We start from the raw sequence: 6801 nt of genomic DNA on the forward strand, positions 1-6801 counted from the left end.
TTCTTCTTTACCTATTCTTATTCCTTTTATTTCTTTCTCTTGTCTAATGGCTGTAGCTAATGATTCCAGAACTATATTGAATAGTAGTGGAGATAGAGGACATCCTTGTCTTGTACCAGATCAAAATGTGAAAGAGTTCAGTTTTTCCCCATTTAAGATTATGTTAACCATTCAGTTTTCATAAATGGCTTTTTCCATATTGGCATAGAGACCATTTTTTCCAATTTTCTGTAGGACTTTGAACATGAATGAGTGTTGGACTTTGCCAAAAGCCTTTTCTGCATCAATGGAGATGATCATATGGTTTTTAGGTTTTGCTCTATTGATAGAGTGTACTATTTATAGATTTTTGGATATTGCACGATCCTTGCATCCCTGGGATGAATCTTACCTAGTCATGGTGTATGATCTTCTTGATGATTTGCTGTATTCTATTTGCTAGGATTTTATTGAGGATTTTGACATCTATGTTCATGAGGGAGATAGGCCTGTGGTTCTCTTTCTAAGTTGTGTCTTTCCCTGGTTTTGGTATCAGTATAATACTTGCCTCGAGGAATGATTTTGGGAGGATTGCTTCCTTTTTATATTCATGGAAGAGTTTGAGGAGTATAGGGACTACATCTTCTGTAAATATCTTGTAGAATTCAGCTGTGATTCCATCCGGACCTGGACTTCTCTTTGCCGGTAGTTTTTTAAATACATCTCATATTTCATTGCCTGTTATTGGGCTATTGAGAGTGGTTATATCTTTCCGACTCAGTTGTGGTAATTTGTACCTTTCTAAGAATCTGTCCATTTCTTCTTTGTCTTCTATTTTGTGAGAGTAAAGATTCTCAAAATAGCTATTGATAGTCTTCTGAATTTCCACTTTGTCTGTGGTAATTACACCCTTTTCATTCCTTATTGCTTATATTTGAATTTTTTCTTTCCTCTTTTGATGAGGTTTGCTAGGGGATTATCGATTTTATTTAATCTTTCAAAGAACCAGCTTTTTGCTCTTCCTTTTCTAGTTGTTGAAGGTGCAGCATTAGGGTATTTATTTGTTCTCGTTCTGTTTTTTTAATGTGTGACTTCACAGCTATGAATTTTCCTTTGAGGACTGCTTTCATCATATTCCATAAATTACAATAAGTTGTGCTTAAATTTTCATTGAATTGTAGATACTGTTGAATTTCTTGTTTAATTTCATCTGTGACCTTTTGGTTGCGGAGTAGGGTGTCATTTAATTTCCATGTATTTAAGGGTTTTTTTCTCGTTTCTTTGTCATTATTTCCAGTTTCATTGCATGTGGTCAGATAATGTGCATGGGATAATTTCTATTTTCTTACATATTCTTAAGCATGACCTATAGACCAGTATGTGGTCTATTTTAGAAAGTGACCCATGTACAGCTGAGAAAAATGTGTATTCAGCTGTGTTTTGGTGGAATACTCTGTATATGTCCACCAAGTCCATTTGTTTCAAGCTCTGCTTCAGTTCTGTTATTTCTTTGCTAAGTTTTTGTCTTTTTTACCTATTTTTTGAGGATAAGGGTGTGTTAAGGTCTCCTGTTAAGATTGTGGTATTGGATATTAGATTTTTCTTGACCATTAAGATTTGCTTTATATAATTTGCTGTTACCGTGTTTGTTAGTTACATACACATTTATGTGTGTTACCTCTTCCCCTTGAATTTTTCCCCTAACCAGTATATAATGGCCTTCTTTATTTCACTTTATCATTGTTGGTTTGAAGTTGAGCCTGTCTGACAATAGGATTGCTACCCCTGCTTTTTTCTGAGGTGCTGGGGCACGTAGTATTGTGTTCCATCCATTGACTTTCAGCCTATGAATGTTTTTATGAGTTAAATGTGTTTCTTGTATACAGCATAATGTTGGATTTTGTTTCCTAATCCACTGTGCCAATCTATTTCTCTTAATTGGTGAATTGAGTCAATTTACATTGATGGTTATAATTGCAATGTGTTGACTTACGGTTGCCATGTTATTTACCTGTTGTCATTTACTCCTTTTTGCCTGTGTTTAATTGCTTGCTCTATTTAGTTGGTTGCTTCTGATCTCTTTTGTGGAGTTCTGATCATTTTGGTCCCTCTCTTGATCATCTTTCAGTAGCCTGTGTGGGGTTGGCTTTGTCATTATGATATTCTTTAGCTGCTTTTTGTCATGAAAGTATTTCACTTCTCCAACAAACTTTAAAGAGAGTTTTTCAGGGTATAGTAGTCTGGGCTAGAATTTGTTTTCATAGAGGATCTGAATCATCTGCTCCATGCTCTTCTTGCCTGCACGGTTTGTGAAGAGTAGTTGGCCGTAACTCTGATGTGCTTTCCTTTGAATGTGATCTGCTTCTTTTCTCTAGCGGCTTTCAGTAGATTATTCTTGTGCTGTATTTCTGGGATCTTGACTATTATATGTCTCTGTGTGTTTTTAATTGAGTTGAGGTTACTTGGCATTCTGTATGCTTTGGTTACCTGAATGTTAGATTGTTTCCTCATATTTGGGAAATTTTCTGCTATTACTTCTGCCCATTTTTTTAATGTCATTTGCATTGACTCCTTCTTTCTCATTGATGCCGATTAGTCTCACATTGTTCATCTTTGCATCATCCTGCAGGTGATAGGTTATTCTTTCCTGCATCCTTGTTGTTTTTAAGAGATCCTTCCTTACCTTTTCACTAGGTGTACCAATGTCTTCAATGTCTGAAACTCTGTCTTCACCTTTACTTAAATGGTTTTGCAAGCTTGTGATTGAGATTTTAATATCCTCTATATCTCTTTGACTCTGCTTCATGTGATCTATTTCTTTCCTGTATTGTTCATTCAAGGAATCTGTCATTTTTCTAATCTCTTCTATTATTTTTTTATCAATGTCTTGTTTAGAAGCAGTTATAAATTCTTTTACTGCAGTGTTTTTTCAGATTGGGTTTCCTCCCTATGTTTCTGTAGTTGATTCTTTACTTCAGATGCTATGAGTTCTGTGAATTCTTTTTCTATTTCAGAAAAGAATTCCACTCTCAGAACCTCTATAACTTTCTGCTGTTGCTTATTTACTATCAACACTATTAATTCGTACATTTGAGCTGAGCTAGTAGAAAAGAATTCCACTCTCTGAGTTCCTCTATGACTTCTGCTGTTGCTTATTTGCTATTGACGCTATTAATTCATACATTTGAGCTGTGCTAGTGTCCTCTTCACTTGTTCTCGGTTGGTATTGGGTTTCCTCCATATGTTTCTGCATTTGATTTTTTACTACAGATATTTTTAATTCAGGGATTTCTTTTTTCATTTCCAATCTGAGTTACTTTATAGCTTTCTGCAGCTGTTTCTTTATTTCAGAAGCTGTTGATTTTTTGCTTTCTGCTGTGTGAGTCCCAATTTGTTCTATGTTAGTGTCCTCTGCACTTGTTATGTGTGGGCTTTTGTTCTGAGATTGAATTTTCCTCCTTCTCATTGTCATTTTTTGTAGCACTGTCTTCTGACCTTTGTTGTAGATCTTTGTCACAGTTATAGCCTTAGCCCCTACTGAAGTTTGGGTGCAGATCTACAAAGTTTGTATTTATCCAGTTGTGCCTGGCTTGGGTCTGGCTGCTGTGCTCAGCTCCTTCTTGCTGCTGCCCTTGGGGTGAACCCTCTGGCAAGGGGTTGTGCCCCTCTGGCAAGATGTTCTGGTCGTGGACTAGCTGGGTGGTTCTGTCCCCTACACTCTTTGCAGGGATTGCAGCTGCAGGGTTTCACCCAGGCCTGTATGCCAGGCCTGAGCTGAGTCTGAAAGGGACAAGGTGGAGTAGGGGGGAGAGGCACCTCTCCCACACACTCACTGGGCCTGGACTAGGACTGGATCTGGGGGTTCCTGGAACGGAGCAGAAATTCTAACTCTGTGGGTGGGGTGTGGGTGGGCACTATGAAGTGATGGGGTGCGTCCCAAGAGGGTGAAAGAGGGTGTCACTCACGCTGAGCCTGGTCTAGGACCAGTAGGTCACACCAGCACAAGGTAGCTGGAAGCTCTCCCACACACTCACAGGCCTGGGCTTGGACTGGATTTGGGGGTTCCCAGAAAGTGGCAGAAATTCCTACTTTTCAGGTGGGTTAGGGGAGGTGCTGTGGAGTGGTGTGGGGCATCCCAAAGGTGTGGAAGAGGGTCTTACCCATGCTGCACCTGGGCTGGGACCAGTAGGTCCCGCCGGCACAGGGTAGCTGGAAGCTGTCACACACACTCAGCAGGCATGTGTTAGGACTGGGTCTGTGTGTTCCCAGAACATGACAGAAATTCCTACTCAGCAGGTGGGGTGGGGGATGTGCTGTGGAGTGTTGTGGGGCACCTCAAGGGGGTGAAGAGGGTCTCACCCACGCTGCACCTGGGCTGGGTCCAATAGGTCCCCCGGGCGCAGGGTAGCCAGAATCTTCCCCACAGACTCACTGGGCCTGGGCTAGGTCTCTAATGTATTTTATATGCCTAAATCTGGTAATCTGTACAGCTACTCTGAAGATAACAATACAAATTATGATACATGTTATAATAACCATTGTGAATGTCTTATCTTCTTTTGAAAATCTGTACTGTTTTTAAAAATTGTATTTAAAAATTTTCTGGTGTTTAAGAAAAAAAGAAGGCACAAACTCAGATATCAGCTCCTGAGTTGTCAGAGGTTCCTGACTGTCTGCCACCCACTTCCCAGAGATCCATAATCAGATGAGGATGGATCTCCCTCAGGGCTTCATAAAGTTTGTCTTTGCAGGCTGAGTTCCAGGAAGGGCTTAAGCTGAACAGCTTCCACATCTTGTCTGGTTTGGTGGCCTCAGCCCATATCCAGGCATACTGTTCTTCACACAGCACCTCTCCATTCAGCAGCTTGTCTAAGACAGAATCTACCAAAGTCACTTGGACCACCAGCTGCTCCTGATGCCTGTCCACAAAGTGCAGCAATGCTGAAACATTTGGAGGTGAAGTTGAAGCTGGAATGAGCAAAGAAAGGTTTTCACCATGGGCCCAGTCTCTAACTCCTTATATTTTTATCTTTTCAATCACCACATCTGCATATTTGACTTCCTCCCTCTAAAGACATTTAACCACTAGGAAGCACTAATGCTTTTACCCAGCATTGTGGAGTCTGGCACACTCTGAGTGGGGAGAACTGGTCCATGATGTGACCTTCATGCAGGATATGGGGTGCTAGGGTTCACTTGGGCAGAGGTAAGGGTTATGAGGAGGAATTTTACCACTGGCAATGTACACCTGAAGCCTGATCTCTGGTGAAGTTTGCAGTGAGAGTGCCTCCTGTCTCTTTCCTTCCCTCCAGGACCAGATAGAATATCATAGAAATGCCACTGTCCCCCTGTGATCTCTGATGACTATAACTGACCTGTGGCAAATGGCAGGAATGGAGAGACTGCAGGTTTCAGGTCTCCTGGAGGAAAAAAGAGATGAAGACACATCAATAAGAGTGCTAATTATGAGCATAGCTGACATGGCTTGAAACTCACACTTCTGATTTTCTTGTATCTGAGGCAAGCAACAAATTCTGAGACTCTGCAGTTAAGACTGGAAGCCACTTAGAATATATCTAGACAAATGACTTCATATATATATATATATATATATATGTAGCAATTGACACACAGAGCCTATAATCATTAAGTAACAAGGGGTGGAAAACTCAAATAATCTCTAATAATTTGTCACACAACTGTGAAACTCACATTTTTTCTCCAGAGTTCTGAACTGAATCATGGTGCAACTCTAACCAAATCCCTTGGGAAATAACTGAAGCTATTCTACATCTTCATTTGAGCAGAACTGACTTCCTTGTCCCTGATTGCTCTCCTATACTCACAAACCAAATGTGCACATTCTAAGTTTGGAAATCAGAATCAAGGTAAGCAGTTCCTAACACATGAGAATAATTACCACATTTAACAAGAAAATCAAGGGCAAGAATAACAAATCTAGAGATTAAGCAATTATTTGCATAAGAGAAGGTTAACAGAGCTCATGTGACCAAAAACTGGGAATGTAAGCAGACTTTATGTTTACTGCTTTAGTACTTTCACTTTGATTTCACTGGGAAATCATTATGAGACCATGTGTCAGTGGCCTTGTGTATATCAAAATCTGTTAAGTATAGCTAACTATTGAGATATCATGGTACATGGGAGAGGAAACAGGGATTAGACTCTCACTAATCTGATTTTAATGTCTGATCAGACTAGTTATGATGCAATTTGAAAAAGCCATAAAAGTGATATAAGCTATTTCTTGGCGTTAATGAATTGTGACATTAAATTCACACACACACACACACACACACACACACACACACACACGTTCACTTTCATTCTCTGAGTTTTGAAGATTTTATACTTGTCCTGGTCTTACCTTGTTTAAACAAGGCCTTCCACATAACTGTCTCATCTTTCTTGTATCTCATTTCCAGCTGGATTCCTGACCCTAAAAACGCAACATATATCTCAGAGAAGAGCTGAGGTTGTCTGCCTCTTTGATAGCAGAGCTCCAGTTCCTGAAAAACAAAAGGGACACTGTGAGAAGCTACCATTTATACTCAAGTGAGGCCTTCTGGATACACCTGTTCCCTTCCCCAATATCTTCTTGGCTCTCCTTAATCTCATTTGGACACTGAACATCTCTAGTGAACAATTTCACATCACAAATACAAACTCAAAAGTGTAAGGATGTAGTGAGTAACCCATAGATAAATCAGAGCTCATCTTAAAATTAGTATTCTTTTCTTTCTACCTTCATCTATATCCTTTGTCTTCCAACTCCCTATCCAAGTCTTTAATCCAAGTCTT

The sequence above is a fragment of the Octodon degus genome, unplaced genomic scaffold (genome assembly GCF_000260255.1).
Source record: "Octodon degus isolate 3935 unplaced genomic scaffold, OctDeg1.0 scaffold00098, whole genome shotgun sequence".
Taxonomy (NCBI): Eukaryota; Metazoa; Chordata; class Mammalia; order Rodentia; family Octodontidae; genus Octodon; species Octodon degus.